The sequence below is a fragment of the Papaver somniferum genome, chromosome 5 (genome assembly GCF_003573695.1).
Source record: "Papaver somniferum cultivar HN1 chromosome 5, ASM357369v1, whole genome shotgun sequence".
Classification (NCBI taxonomy): Eukaryota; Viridiplantae; Streptophyta; class Magnoliopsida; order Ranunculales; family Papaveraceae; genus Papaver; species Papaver somniferum.
In genome coordinates this window covers 102,968,474-102,980,539 of record NC_039362.1, presented here as the reverse complement: position 1 = coordinate 102,980,539, position 12,066 = coordinate 102,968,474, and positions in this window count along the sequence as shown.

Below are 12,066 nucleotides of genomic sequence, written 5' to 3'. Positions count from 1 at the left end.
TGTATAACAATGATTGAGAGCAACTGTTTTCTCATTGTTATGGCTACGGATATTCAAAAACTATGATGCTGAGTTGAACACGTTCAGAATCACTGGAGTACTTGGAAGTGACGAAGATTTCGAGTAATGTTGAAGAACAAAGGAGATCAAGTATTTAGATGAGAATCTAAAAGGTTTTATTTATTTTGTAATCCTTATGTATTGATAGTTTTGTGACTAAAATTGACAAAGGGGGAGATTGTTAGAGCACTGCTCGGTCGAACTCGCAAGCGTTGCTATCTCAAGCTTGTTTTACAATTTTAGTGATCAAACCTATAAGTTTTGATTTTTAGTCTACTTATAGCGATGTCTTGGACTAGGATAGATTGTATAGTTGAGCTTTAGACTTCACGGCGTTCATCAAATTGAAGACGAAGAACTACTAAGGAGAGCTTGTGGAACTTCATCAACAAAAGGTATGTGGACACTGAAACTCATCTATCACTCAGAAAGTCTATTTCTACTCTATCTCCTACTTAAGACAAAAGTCGTATAACTATAAAGTTTTCGATTTATACACATTTGATATTTCGACCTGAGTTTAACTCGCTTACATATTTCTCGAAATATGTGTTGGTAAGCTTTCACTTTTACCAAGTTCGTCTTATATTCTTGACGAAAGTCAAAAGATGATTATGTGAAAATCGCCTGGTAATATCTTACATGATATTGTGAAACAGTCATTTGATGTAGACTGGGAATGTTTCATATTGATCATTCGATCACTTAAAAATTGCTTTGAAGCTAATAGTTTGTGTGAGACAGCTATTGTCGTCTTCTAAGAATGTTTCAATGATTGAAATGGAGTTTAGAACACTTAACCTTAATTGTATTATAGACATAGTATGCGTACTTGCATATATGTTGATCCAAGACCGGTGTAGTATGCATACCTGTATGCGTACTACCGAGGTCAGGCGAAGTCCAGGAGCCTTGGTATGCGTACCCGTATGCGTACTGGAGAACTCAGTTGAAGTCCGGGAACTTTGGCACGTGTACTCGTACGCGTACTGATCTCAACTGAAGTTTGGATGTGTGGCAGTATGTGAAAGTACAACAACCACACCCAATATTACGATTAGCAATCTATATGGACAAACTCCAATATACTTTCTAGAGAATCAACTAGACAGTCATACTCAATCTAGATAAAAGTATATCAAAGAGTTTATATCTCAATCTCTCGATTTGATATATACTCAAGCAAATAGAAATCTGTGAGTCTTTATCAAATACTAGAGAGATAACTTAGATGGTACCAAAGACCACTATCCAAGTGTCAATCAATTTAAATCAACAACCAAAAGGTCGGATATTCTAATTGATTGAACTATGGACAACCTGTGATATTTCAATTATATAACAAAATATAATGCGTAAAAGAAATAACACAGACACCAGAATTTTGTTAACGAGGAAACCGCAAATGCAGAAAAACCCCGGGAGCTAGTCCAGACTGAACACACACTGTATTAAGCCGCTACAGACACTAGCCTACTCCAAATTAACTTCGGTCTAGACTGTAGTTGAACCCCAATCAATCTCACACTGATCCAACGTACAATTATGCTCCTACGTCTCTGATCCCAGCAGGATGCTACGTACTTGATTCCCTTAGATGATCTCACCCACAACTAAGAGTTGCTACAACCCAAAGTCGAAGACTTTAATAAACAAATCTGTATCACACATAAAATTCTACGGTAATAGATAAATCCATCTCCCACGAATATACCTACGAGTTTTGTTCCGTCTTTTGATAAATCAAGGTAAACATGAACCAATTGATAACCTGGACTTATATTCCCGAAGAACAGCCTGGTATTATCAATCACCTCACAATAATCTTAATTGACGCAACGAAAAAAGATATTGCGGAATCACAAACGATGAGACGAAGTGTTTGTGATTACTTTTATATCTTGCCTATCGGAGATATCAATCTCAAGCCAATTATTACAATTGTACTCGGACGATAGAAACAGCAAGATCAGATCACAAAACTACGAGAAAGTAGTATCGGTCTGGCTTCACAATCCCAATGAAGTCTTTAAGTCGTTAACCTGGTTTAGAAGAAGAAACCAAAGGTTAAAGGAGAATCGACTCTAGATTAGCACAACTAGTATCACACAGAAGGTGTGGGGATTAGGTTTCCCAGTTGCTGGAGTTCTCCCTTATATAGTCTTTCAAATCAGGGTTTGCAATCAATGTTGGCTTGGTAACAAAGCATTCAATATTCACCGTTAGATGAAAACATGATTAGATTCAAGCTAATATCTTTCAACCGTTAGATCGAAAACTAGCTTGTTACACACAAATGAAATGCACATTTCTAGGCTTGTGTAACAGTACCCAAACTTGTACATTTGTTGGTTCAACAATAGTTAAGCAAATGGTTAGCCATATGATCACTTTCATATCAACCATATTATTCTTCACCATAACTAGTTCAAGTGACTCAAATGAACTAGTTAGAGAGTTATTCAATTGCAAGGAAATCTTATGTAACTACACAAGACACAATCGAAGCAAAAACGATTTGATTCACTCGAATCGGTTCATGAACTATATAGCCACGGTTTGCAATTTGCATTCCTTAGTTTATATAAGAATAAGTTCACAAACATCGTTTTTAGATATAACCTACTCAAGTTCGCGGACTGGATTCGCGGACTTAAGTTCCCGGACGGAGTTCACAAACTCCAGCAGAATTTCTCAGGTCGAGAACTGCCGCCAGTTCGCGTACTGGGTTCGCGGACTTAGCTGACGCCACTATTCCGGTTCTCTTGATCAACAAAGTTCGCAAACTTCGGTTCAAGGAATAAGAAGTTATACATATATGTGTTTCCACAAAAATGCTTATATCCTCCAATGGTTATATTATGTAAACTCTCATTTCAATCATTGAGACATTCTTAGAGGACGTAGATATTCTATAGTTTTATTCACAAACTATTTTTCATCAAAGTAAGCAATTTTCAAAGTGATTGAAACTTGTCATGACTTTCGTCACTAGGTAAAGATGAACTTGGCTAAAGCGAAAGCTTACTAACACATATTTCGAGAAATAGATAGGCGAGATAAACTCGGCTCGGAATAGCAAATGTGTATAATCTAAGTCTATATAGAAAAACGACTTTTGTCTCAAGATAGGAGATAAATAGACTTTTGAGTGATAGATAATTTCAAGTCCCCACATACCTTTTAGTCGATGAAGATCCACTGGTTCCTTGAGTAGTCCTTCGTCTTGTATGATGATTGCCATGGAGTTCTTGAGCTCAACTACACTTTCTATCCTAGTCCGAGACCTTAGCTATAGTAGACTAGAAATCAAGACTCATAGTTTTGATCACTAACATTGAAAAACATGCTTGAGATAGCAACACATGCGAGTTCGACCGAGCAATGCTCTAACAATCTCACCCTTTGTCAATTTTAGTGACAAAACTATCAATACATATGGAATACAAAAAATAAATAAATTAACTTTTATAGCTCCTATTCCATACGCCTAATCTTCAACATTACTTGAAATCTTCGTCACTTCCAAGTACTCCAATGATCCCAAAGGTTGTAAGTTCAACATCATCGTTGTTGAAAATCCATAGCTATAACAACGAGAAAACAAGAGTTCTCAATCGTTGTTATACAGTGTCATAGTATCATTACACATCGTCAAAGTTCAATTGTATCACAACTTCAACAACAATACTATACTCCATCTCATATGGAAACCACTACCCCTTACATAATGATCTGAAAACCATATGTATTTGTAGTGTGAACTACATATTAATTCTCCCCCTTTTTGTCAATAAAATTGGCAAAGGTACAAGAAGGGGATCCTAATGAAATTTCCGAAAGAGACATTTCATGACCAAAAGAAAGAAACACATATCATCTTATTTAGATGCAATCATATAGCCGAAGCTAAATGCATTCATCAAGGAGTTTATCAAGATACAACATAACCCTTATAATATTCCACAACCGCACTCCCCACAAAGATTTGGCAATTAAGCATAAGTTCAATGAAGAACTCTCCCCCATAATATGTCATTCCCGAAAGAACAACAAGAGCGACCTTAATTTCAAAAGAAAAGAAGGATTTCTTTGGACATAACAAATCACATACAAGTATGAATTTGAATCCAAAATACTCAATTAAATTAATCACAAGAGATATCATGATTAATTTAATCGAAAATGCTCAACATAAGTGAACTTATGGAGACTCAAAAAATATACAATTAGATTAATCACAAGAGAACCCATAATTAATCTAATCGAAATACACAACCAAACTAATCACAAAAGTAATCAATTTAATTGGTCATGCTCGTCATAAGAAAACTTACGGAGCAACAACTAAATAACCAAACAAGATGATTAATTTAGTTGAATATGCTCGACATAAAGTACCTCACTGAACAACAACTAAGATAATCATAAAAATGATCAACTTGGACGTTTAGTGCTCAACATAAGACACTTTATGGAGCCTCACAGTAATACATAAAAATATGGATCAGGGAAGATCAATATTGCGGAATACACAATGATTCATTCTATTTTCCATCACTATTTGCATAACGACATTCAATAGACATAATCCTTGCAATAAAAAGATTTTAACCTATCTTCCATCAATAATTGACATAATAGGCTTAACTTTTATATTTGTCAAAAGTTTATTCATCTTTTATCAATACATGCATATCGACATACGAAAGACTTTACTTTTGACAAGGTATGGGACAATCATAGTTCACGGATGCAAACAAACATATCCCATAACAATATTGCAATATATAAAACCATAAAGATTTGAAAAAGCGGGGGTCTAACAACACCACCCAATATTTCGCTTAGCAATCTGTATGGACTAACTCTGAAATACTTTGCTAGAGAATCAACTAGACAGTCAGACTCAATCTAGATAAAAGTATCTCAAGGAGTTAATATCTCTCTCTTGATTTGATTTTTACTCAAGCTAAAAATAATAGCGAGTCTTTATCAAATACAAGGATTAACTTGGACGGTACCAAATACCAATGTCCAAGCGTTAATCAATGAAATCAACAACCACAAGGTCGGATCTCTAATCGATTAAACTTTAACGCACAACCTGTATTATTTCAATTATAAAGATAAAAAATATAATGCAGAAAATGAAATAACACAGACACCAGAAATTTTGATAACGAGGAAACCGCAAATGCAGAAAAACCCCGGGACCTAGTCCAGATTGAATACACACTGTATTAAGCCGCTACAAACACTAGCCTACTCCAAGCTAACTTCGGAATGGACTATAGTTGAACCTCAATCAGTCTCTCACTAATTCAAGGTACAGTTGTACTCCTACGCCTCTGATCCCAGCAGGATACTGCGCACTTGATTCCCTTAGCTGATCTTACCCACAACCAAGAGTTGCTGCAACCTAAAATCGCAGACTTGATAATAAACAAATCTGTCACACAGAAAAATCTATCAAAGGATAAATCTGTCTCCCACAGAAAAACCCTAGGTTTTGTTGCGTCTTAAGATATGAAATCAAGGTGAACAGGAACCAATTGATATCCGGTTTTATATTCCCGAAGAACAACCTAGATTAATCAATCACCTCTCTACAATCCTTCCTGACTATACAGGCGGTTTGTCGAGGAATCACAAACAGTGAGACGAAGATGTTTGTGACTTCTTTATCTTTCCTATCGGAGAACTCTCATGATCTCAAGCCAATCAATAGATTGTACTCGTACGATAGAAGATGCAAGATCAGATCACACAACTACGATAAAAGTAGTATCGGTCTGGCTTCACAATCCCAATGAAGTCTTTAAGTCGTTAACCTGGTTTTAGAGAAGAAAACCAAAGGTTAGAGGAGAATCGACTCTAGCGAGAACACTAGTATCACACAGATGTGTGGGGATTAGTTTTTCCCAATGCTAGATGTCTCTTATATATAATCTTCAAATCAGGGTTTTGCCTTAGTTACAAAACAATCCATATTCACCGTTAGATGAAAACCTGATTTAGATTCAAGCTAATATTTCTCAACCGTTAGATCGAAAACTTAGCTTGTCACACACACTTGAGATATACGTTTACTGGGTTTGTGAAAACCGCGCCCAAACGTGTACGTGTATGTTGGTTCAACATAGTAACCCAAAAGGTTAAACATATGAGAATTTTATATTAACCTTGTTCTTCTTCACCATAACTAGTTCAATTGAATCAAATGAACTAGTTAGAGAGTTGTTCAATTGATATGAGATCTTATGTAAATACACAAGACACAATTGAAACAAAGATGATTCGATTCGATTGAATCGGATCATGAACTTTATAGACACGGTTTGCATAAATCATTCCTTAGTAATTTAAGATTCATGTTCAGAGCACATCTTTAGATCATAACCCACTCAAGTACGCAAGCAAGTTCGCGGACTTAAGGCAACCGGTAGAGTTTTCCAAACTCAGCAGAAAATCTCGGCAAGGAGACTTCTGCCAGTTCGCGGACTAAACACGCAAACGAGTTTTTGGAAAATCCCAGCAGAAATTCTCGGCAAGAGAACTTCCGTCAGTTCGTGGACTGAGTTCGCAAACTAAGTTCGCGGACTTGGGAAAGCCAATTCCTCCGGTTTCTCTCAATCAACAAAGTTCGCAAACTTCGGATTAAGGAATAGGACTTATACACATATGTGTTACCACACAATGCTTATATCCATCATTGGTTATATTGACCTAAACTCTCATTCCAACCATTGAAACATTCTTAGAGGACGTTATATAGTTAGTACACTATTTCTCGTCAAAGCGATTTTCAAAGTGATTGAAACAAAATGACTTTCATCATTAGGTGAAGATAAACCCGATCAAAGCGAAACGATTTACCAACACATGATTTCAAGATATAGATAGGCGAGATATACTCGTCTCGAAATATCAAATGTGTATGATCCAGTTTATATAGCATACGACTTTTGTCTCATAAGAAGCAGGAGATAGAAGAGATAGACTTTTGAGTGATAGATAAGTTCAAGTTTCCACATACCTTTTTGTTGGTGAAGTTCCACGGTTCCTTGAGTAGATCTTCGTAAGGTTGTATGATGAATCGCCATGAAGTCCTTGAGCTCAACTACACTTTTCTATCCTAGTCCGAGACTTAACTATGTAGGCTAGAAATCAAGACTCATAGATTTGATCACTAACATTGACAAATATGCTTGATATAGCAACGCATGTGAGGTCGACCGACCTATGCTCTAACAATCTCCCCCTTTGTCAATTTTAGTGACAAAACTATTAATACATATGGAATACAAAAAAGATAAACTTTAGTGGCTCCTATTCCATAGTCTAATCTTCAACGTTCCCTGAAATCTTCGTCCTTCCAAGTACTCCAATGATCCCAAAGGTTGTAAGTTTAGCATCACCGTTGTTGAATATCCGTAGCTATAACAATGAGAGAAATCGAGATTCTCGATCATCATTATACAGTGACATAGTATTATTATGTAACATCAAAGTCCAATTGCATCACGACTTTAACAATAATACTACGATGATATGTATCACTCCCCCTTAATCAATACTCCATCTCAAATGGAAACCATTCCCACTTACACAATGATCCGAAAACCATATGTATACGTAGTAGAACTACACATTAATTCTCCCCCTTTTTATCAATAAAATTGGCAAAGGTACAAGAATGGGATCCTAGTGAAATTTCCGAGAAGAGACGTTTCATAGACTAAAAGAAAAAAATACATACCAGCTTAAATTAGATGCAATCATAAAGCCGAAGCTAAATGCATTCATCAAGGAGTTTAAAGATACAAGATAACCCCCATAAAATTCCACAGCCGCACACCCCGTAAGATATTACCATTAATCACAAGTTCAAAAGAACTCTCCCCCATTTGATGTCATTCCCGAGAGAACAACAAGAGCGACCTTAATTTCGAAAGAAAAGAAGGATTTTTAATAGGACACCAAAAACCATAGGAATGATTTTCTATATCCAAAACTCAATCAAATTAATCACAAGTAAACCCATGATTAATTTAATTGGAATACACAACTAAATCAAACCATAAAAGTGATCAATTTAATTGAAATTTCTCAACATAAGTAAACTTAGGGAGCTACGACTAAGGTAATCATACAGAGATGACTAACTTAATCGTTCACATACTCAACATAAGGAAAACCTTACGAAATATACGACTACATTAACCAATAGAACATGATAAGTATAGCCGTTCATATACTCAATACAAGGATTTGTGGAATATATGAAAACTCAACTAGACTAATTACAAGAGAACCCATAATTAATCTAATTGGAATACAAACAACTAAACTAATCACGAAAGTAATCAATATAATTGTCAAAAAATTTGCTCAACAAAAGAAGACTTTCGGAGCAAATAACTAAATAACCAACCAAGATGATTAATTTAGTTCATAATGCTCAACATATAGCATCTTATGGAACAACCAACCAGCCAATAAGAAAAATCGACTTAGTTGTATCATGCTCAACATAGGACACACAATGGAGCCTTCACGGTAATACAAAAAGAATGGATCAATGAAGATTAATACCGTGGATAACATACAAGGATCTATTCAATTTTCCATCATAACGACATAATAGACTTTATCCTTGTCACACAAAAGATTTTATCCTATTTTCCATCAAATACATGATTGCATAGGTATAACTTTTGTATTTATTAAAAGTCCATTCGTCCTTTCATCAATACGAATACCAATTCATGAATGAATTTACTTTTGACAACATATGGGACCTTCAAGTTCACGGACGCAAACAATACATATCCCATAATCAAATTGCAATATCACAAAATCATAAATATCAATACTGCAATAACATCATCCTCCAAATATTTTTAGAATTTAATAACCAATAAACCTAAAAAATAACATAAGAAGATGAAAACAAAAATAGCTATGTGTAGTCACAATCATCGCTATTGAAAACGCTAGTTATTCTTCCAACTAATCCAAAAAGAAGACATATTAGGCAACTAAAAAGACAAGCTAGAGAGAATCAGACTCCGTCGTTTCCCTGAAAGCGAATAGGGATGTGGCCAGTACATGATCCTCACAAGACATGGAGTAAGTTCTCGAACCTTGTGACTAATTAGCACAAGTACGAGCCACAGGCTCATTACGAGGTTTATGTCTTTGGTTAAGTTTGTTTTTCCTCTTAGTCTTAGAGAGGGATCCTGTTTGACATGAGAAATTATCATAAAATTTGTTGTCATCAAAATAAGAGACATAGTTAGAGTTCTTACCAGAAGTGCCTTGACATGAGGAAGAAGATAATCTGTTGACAAGCTCTTTGTATCTTACAATTATCTCTTTAATATCTTTTCTTATCTTATCAATCTTTCTTTCTTATGGAATGACTTTCTCAACAGGAACAATGTTGCTTTTAGATACAAGGCATTGAAATTCCTTGACGATGTTTATTAAGACGTCTATTCTTCCCTTGAACCCTGAAGGAACTCACTGTACTGACTTTCCTGATAGCATACACAAGATAGGTACGAAAACCAATTGGCTCAATCATACGGATGTCAGTCACACCTTTGAGAATCAAATCTAGGGTGTGTTGAAGTTGAACTAAGGAGTCTTTATTCAACTTGGAGTTTCTCTTTTGTCTAACAGAACACTTGGTCTCACAAACAAGACATACCTTTTGATCATTGGAATGATTGGAGGATGCAGTCTTGATATCATCGTCAGAAGAATTGTTTCTTTTACAGAATGTCCCAAGTTCAAGATTGGAGGAAACATTAGGAACATCTGTATTTACTTCTGAATGTAAAGCATCAGAAGTTCTTGGTACATTAGATTGCTTTGAACATCCTTGAATGGAGAGTTTATTCAAGCGGCGTTCAATATCCAAGGAATCCTTTTCGAGGCTGGCCTCAAAAGTCAAGCATGAAGATTCACCTTCAGCGTTGTCATGGATTTTGCAATCTCTAGCAATACTAAGAAGAGAATTGACATGGTGTTTCATTCTAACAGCTTTAATTCTAACAAGATTTAGAATCAATTTACTCTCTTCAGTTGTATCCCATTCATTAGAAGAGAAGGTCTCTTTCGAAGGGTAATCATGAACACTCATGCCATTGTTTGTCTGTCTCGTCGAACCGCAAGGTTTCTCTATATTCGAGATCGAACTTTTCTCTTTAATAGATTTAGACGAGAGAGAATCTTTATTACTGGTGACGCGTTTATCAAAGATAATACTCTTGTCCATAGAGTCAGATCGCTACAAACACAGACTGATGAGGTCTTAGTCTGTTTGCCTGCTCTGATACCAATTGAAAAATCGGGGGTCTAGCAACACCACTCAATATTTCGCTTAGAAATCTGTATGGACTAACTCCGAAATACTTTGCTAGAGAATCAACTACACAGTCAGACTCAATCTAGATAAAAGTATCTCAAGGAGTTAATATCTCTCTCTTGATTTGATTTTTACTCAAGCTAAAAACAATAGCGAGTCTTTATCAAATACAAAGATTAACTTGGACGGTACCAAAGACCAATGTCCAAGTGTTAATCAATGAAATCAACAACCACAAGGTTGGATCTCTAATCGATTAAACTTTAACGCACAACCTGTATTATTTAAATTATAAAGATAAACAATGTAATGCGGAAAAGAAATAACACAGACACCATAAGTTTTGTTAACGAGGAAACCGCAAATGCAGAAAAACCCCGGGACCTAGTCTAGATTGAATAAAAACTGTATTAAGCCGCTACTGGACTATAGTTGAACCCCAATTAGTCTCCCATCGATCCAAGGTACAGTTGTACTCCTATACCTCTGATCCCAGCAGGATACTGCACACTTGATTCCCTTGGCTGATCTCACCCACAACTAAGAGTTGCTGCAACCCAAAATCGCAGACTTGATAATAAATAAATCTGTCTCACACAGAAAAGTCTATCAAAGGATAAATCTGTCTCCCACAGGAAAAACCCTAGGTTTTTGTTCCGTCTTAAGATATGAAATCAAGGTAAACATGAACCAATTGATAATCTGGTCTGATATTCCCGAAGAACAGCCTAGCTTAATCAATCACCTCTCTACAATCCTTCCTGACTACACAGGCGGTTTGTCGAGGAATCACAAACAGTGAGACGAAGATGTTTGTGACTTCTTTATCTTGCCTATCGGATAACTCTCACGATCTCAAGCCAATCAATAGATTGTACTCGTACGATAGAAGATGCAAGATCAGATCACACAACTACCATAAAAGTAGTATCGGTCTGGCTTCACAATTCCAATGAAGTATTTAAGTCGTTAACCTGGTTTTAGAGAAGAAAACCAAAGGTTAGAGGAGAATCGACTCTAGCGAGAGCACTAGTATCACAGAGACGTGTGGGGATTAGATTTGCCCAATGCTAGATGTCCCCTATATATAGTCTTCAAATCAGGGTTTTGCCTTAGTTACAAAGCAATCCATATTCACCGTTAAATGAAAACCTGATTTAGATTCAAGCTAATTTTCTCAACCGTTAGATCGAAAACTTAGCTTGTCACACACACTTGAGATATACGTTTACTGGGTTTGTGAAAAACGTGCCCAAACGTGTACGTGTATGTTGGTTCAACATAGTAACCCAAAAGGTTAACCATATGAGCATTTCATATTAACCTTGTTCTTCTTCACCATAACTAGTTCAATTGACTCAAATGAACTAGTTAGAGAGTTGTTCAATTGCTATGAGATCTTATGTAATTACACAAGACACAATTGAAACAAAGATGATTCGATTCGATTGAATCAGATCATGAACTTTATAGCCACGGTTTGCATAAAGCATTCCTTAGTAATTTAAGATTCATGTTCAGAGCACATCTTAAGATCATAACCCACTCAAGTACGCAAGCAAGTTCGCGGACTTAAGGAAACCGGCAGAGTTTTCCAAACTCTGCGTGTGACCGTCCGGCCTATGCAG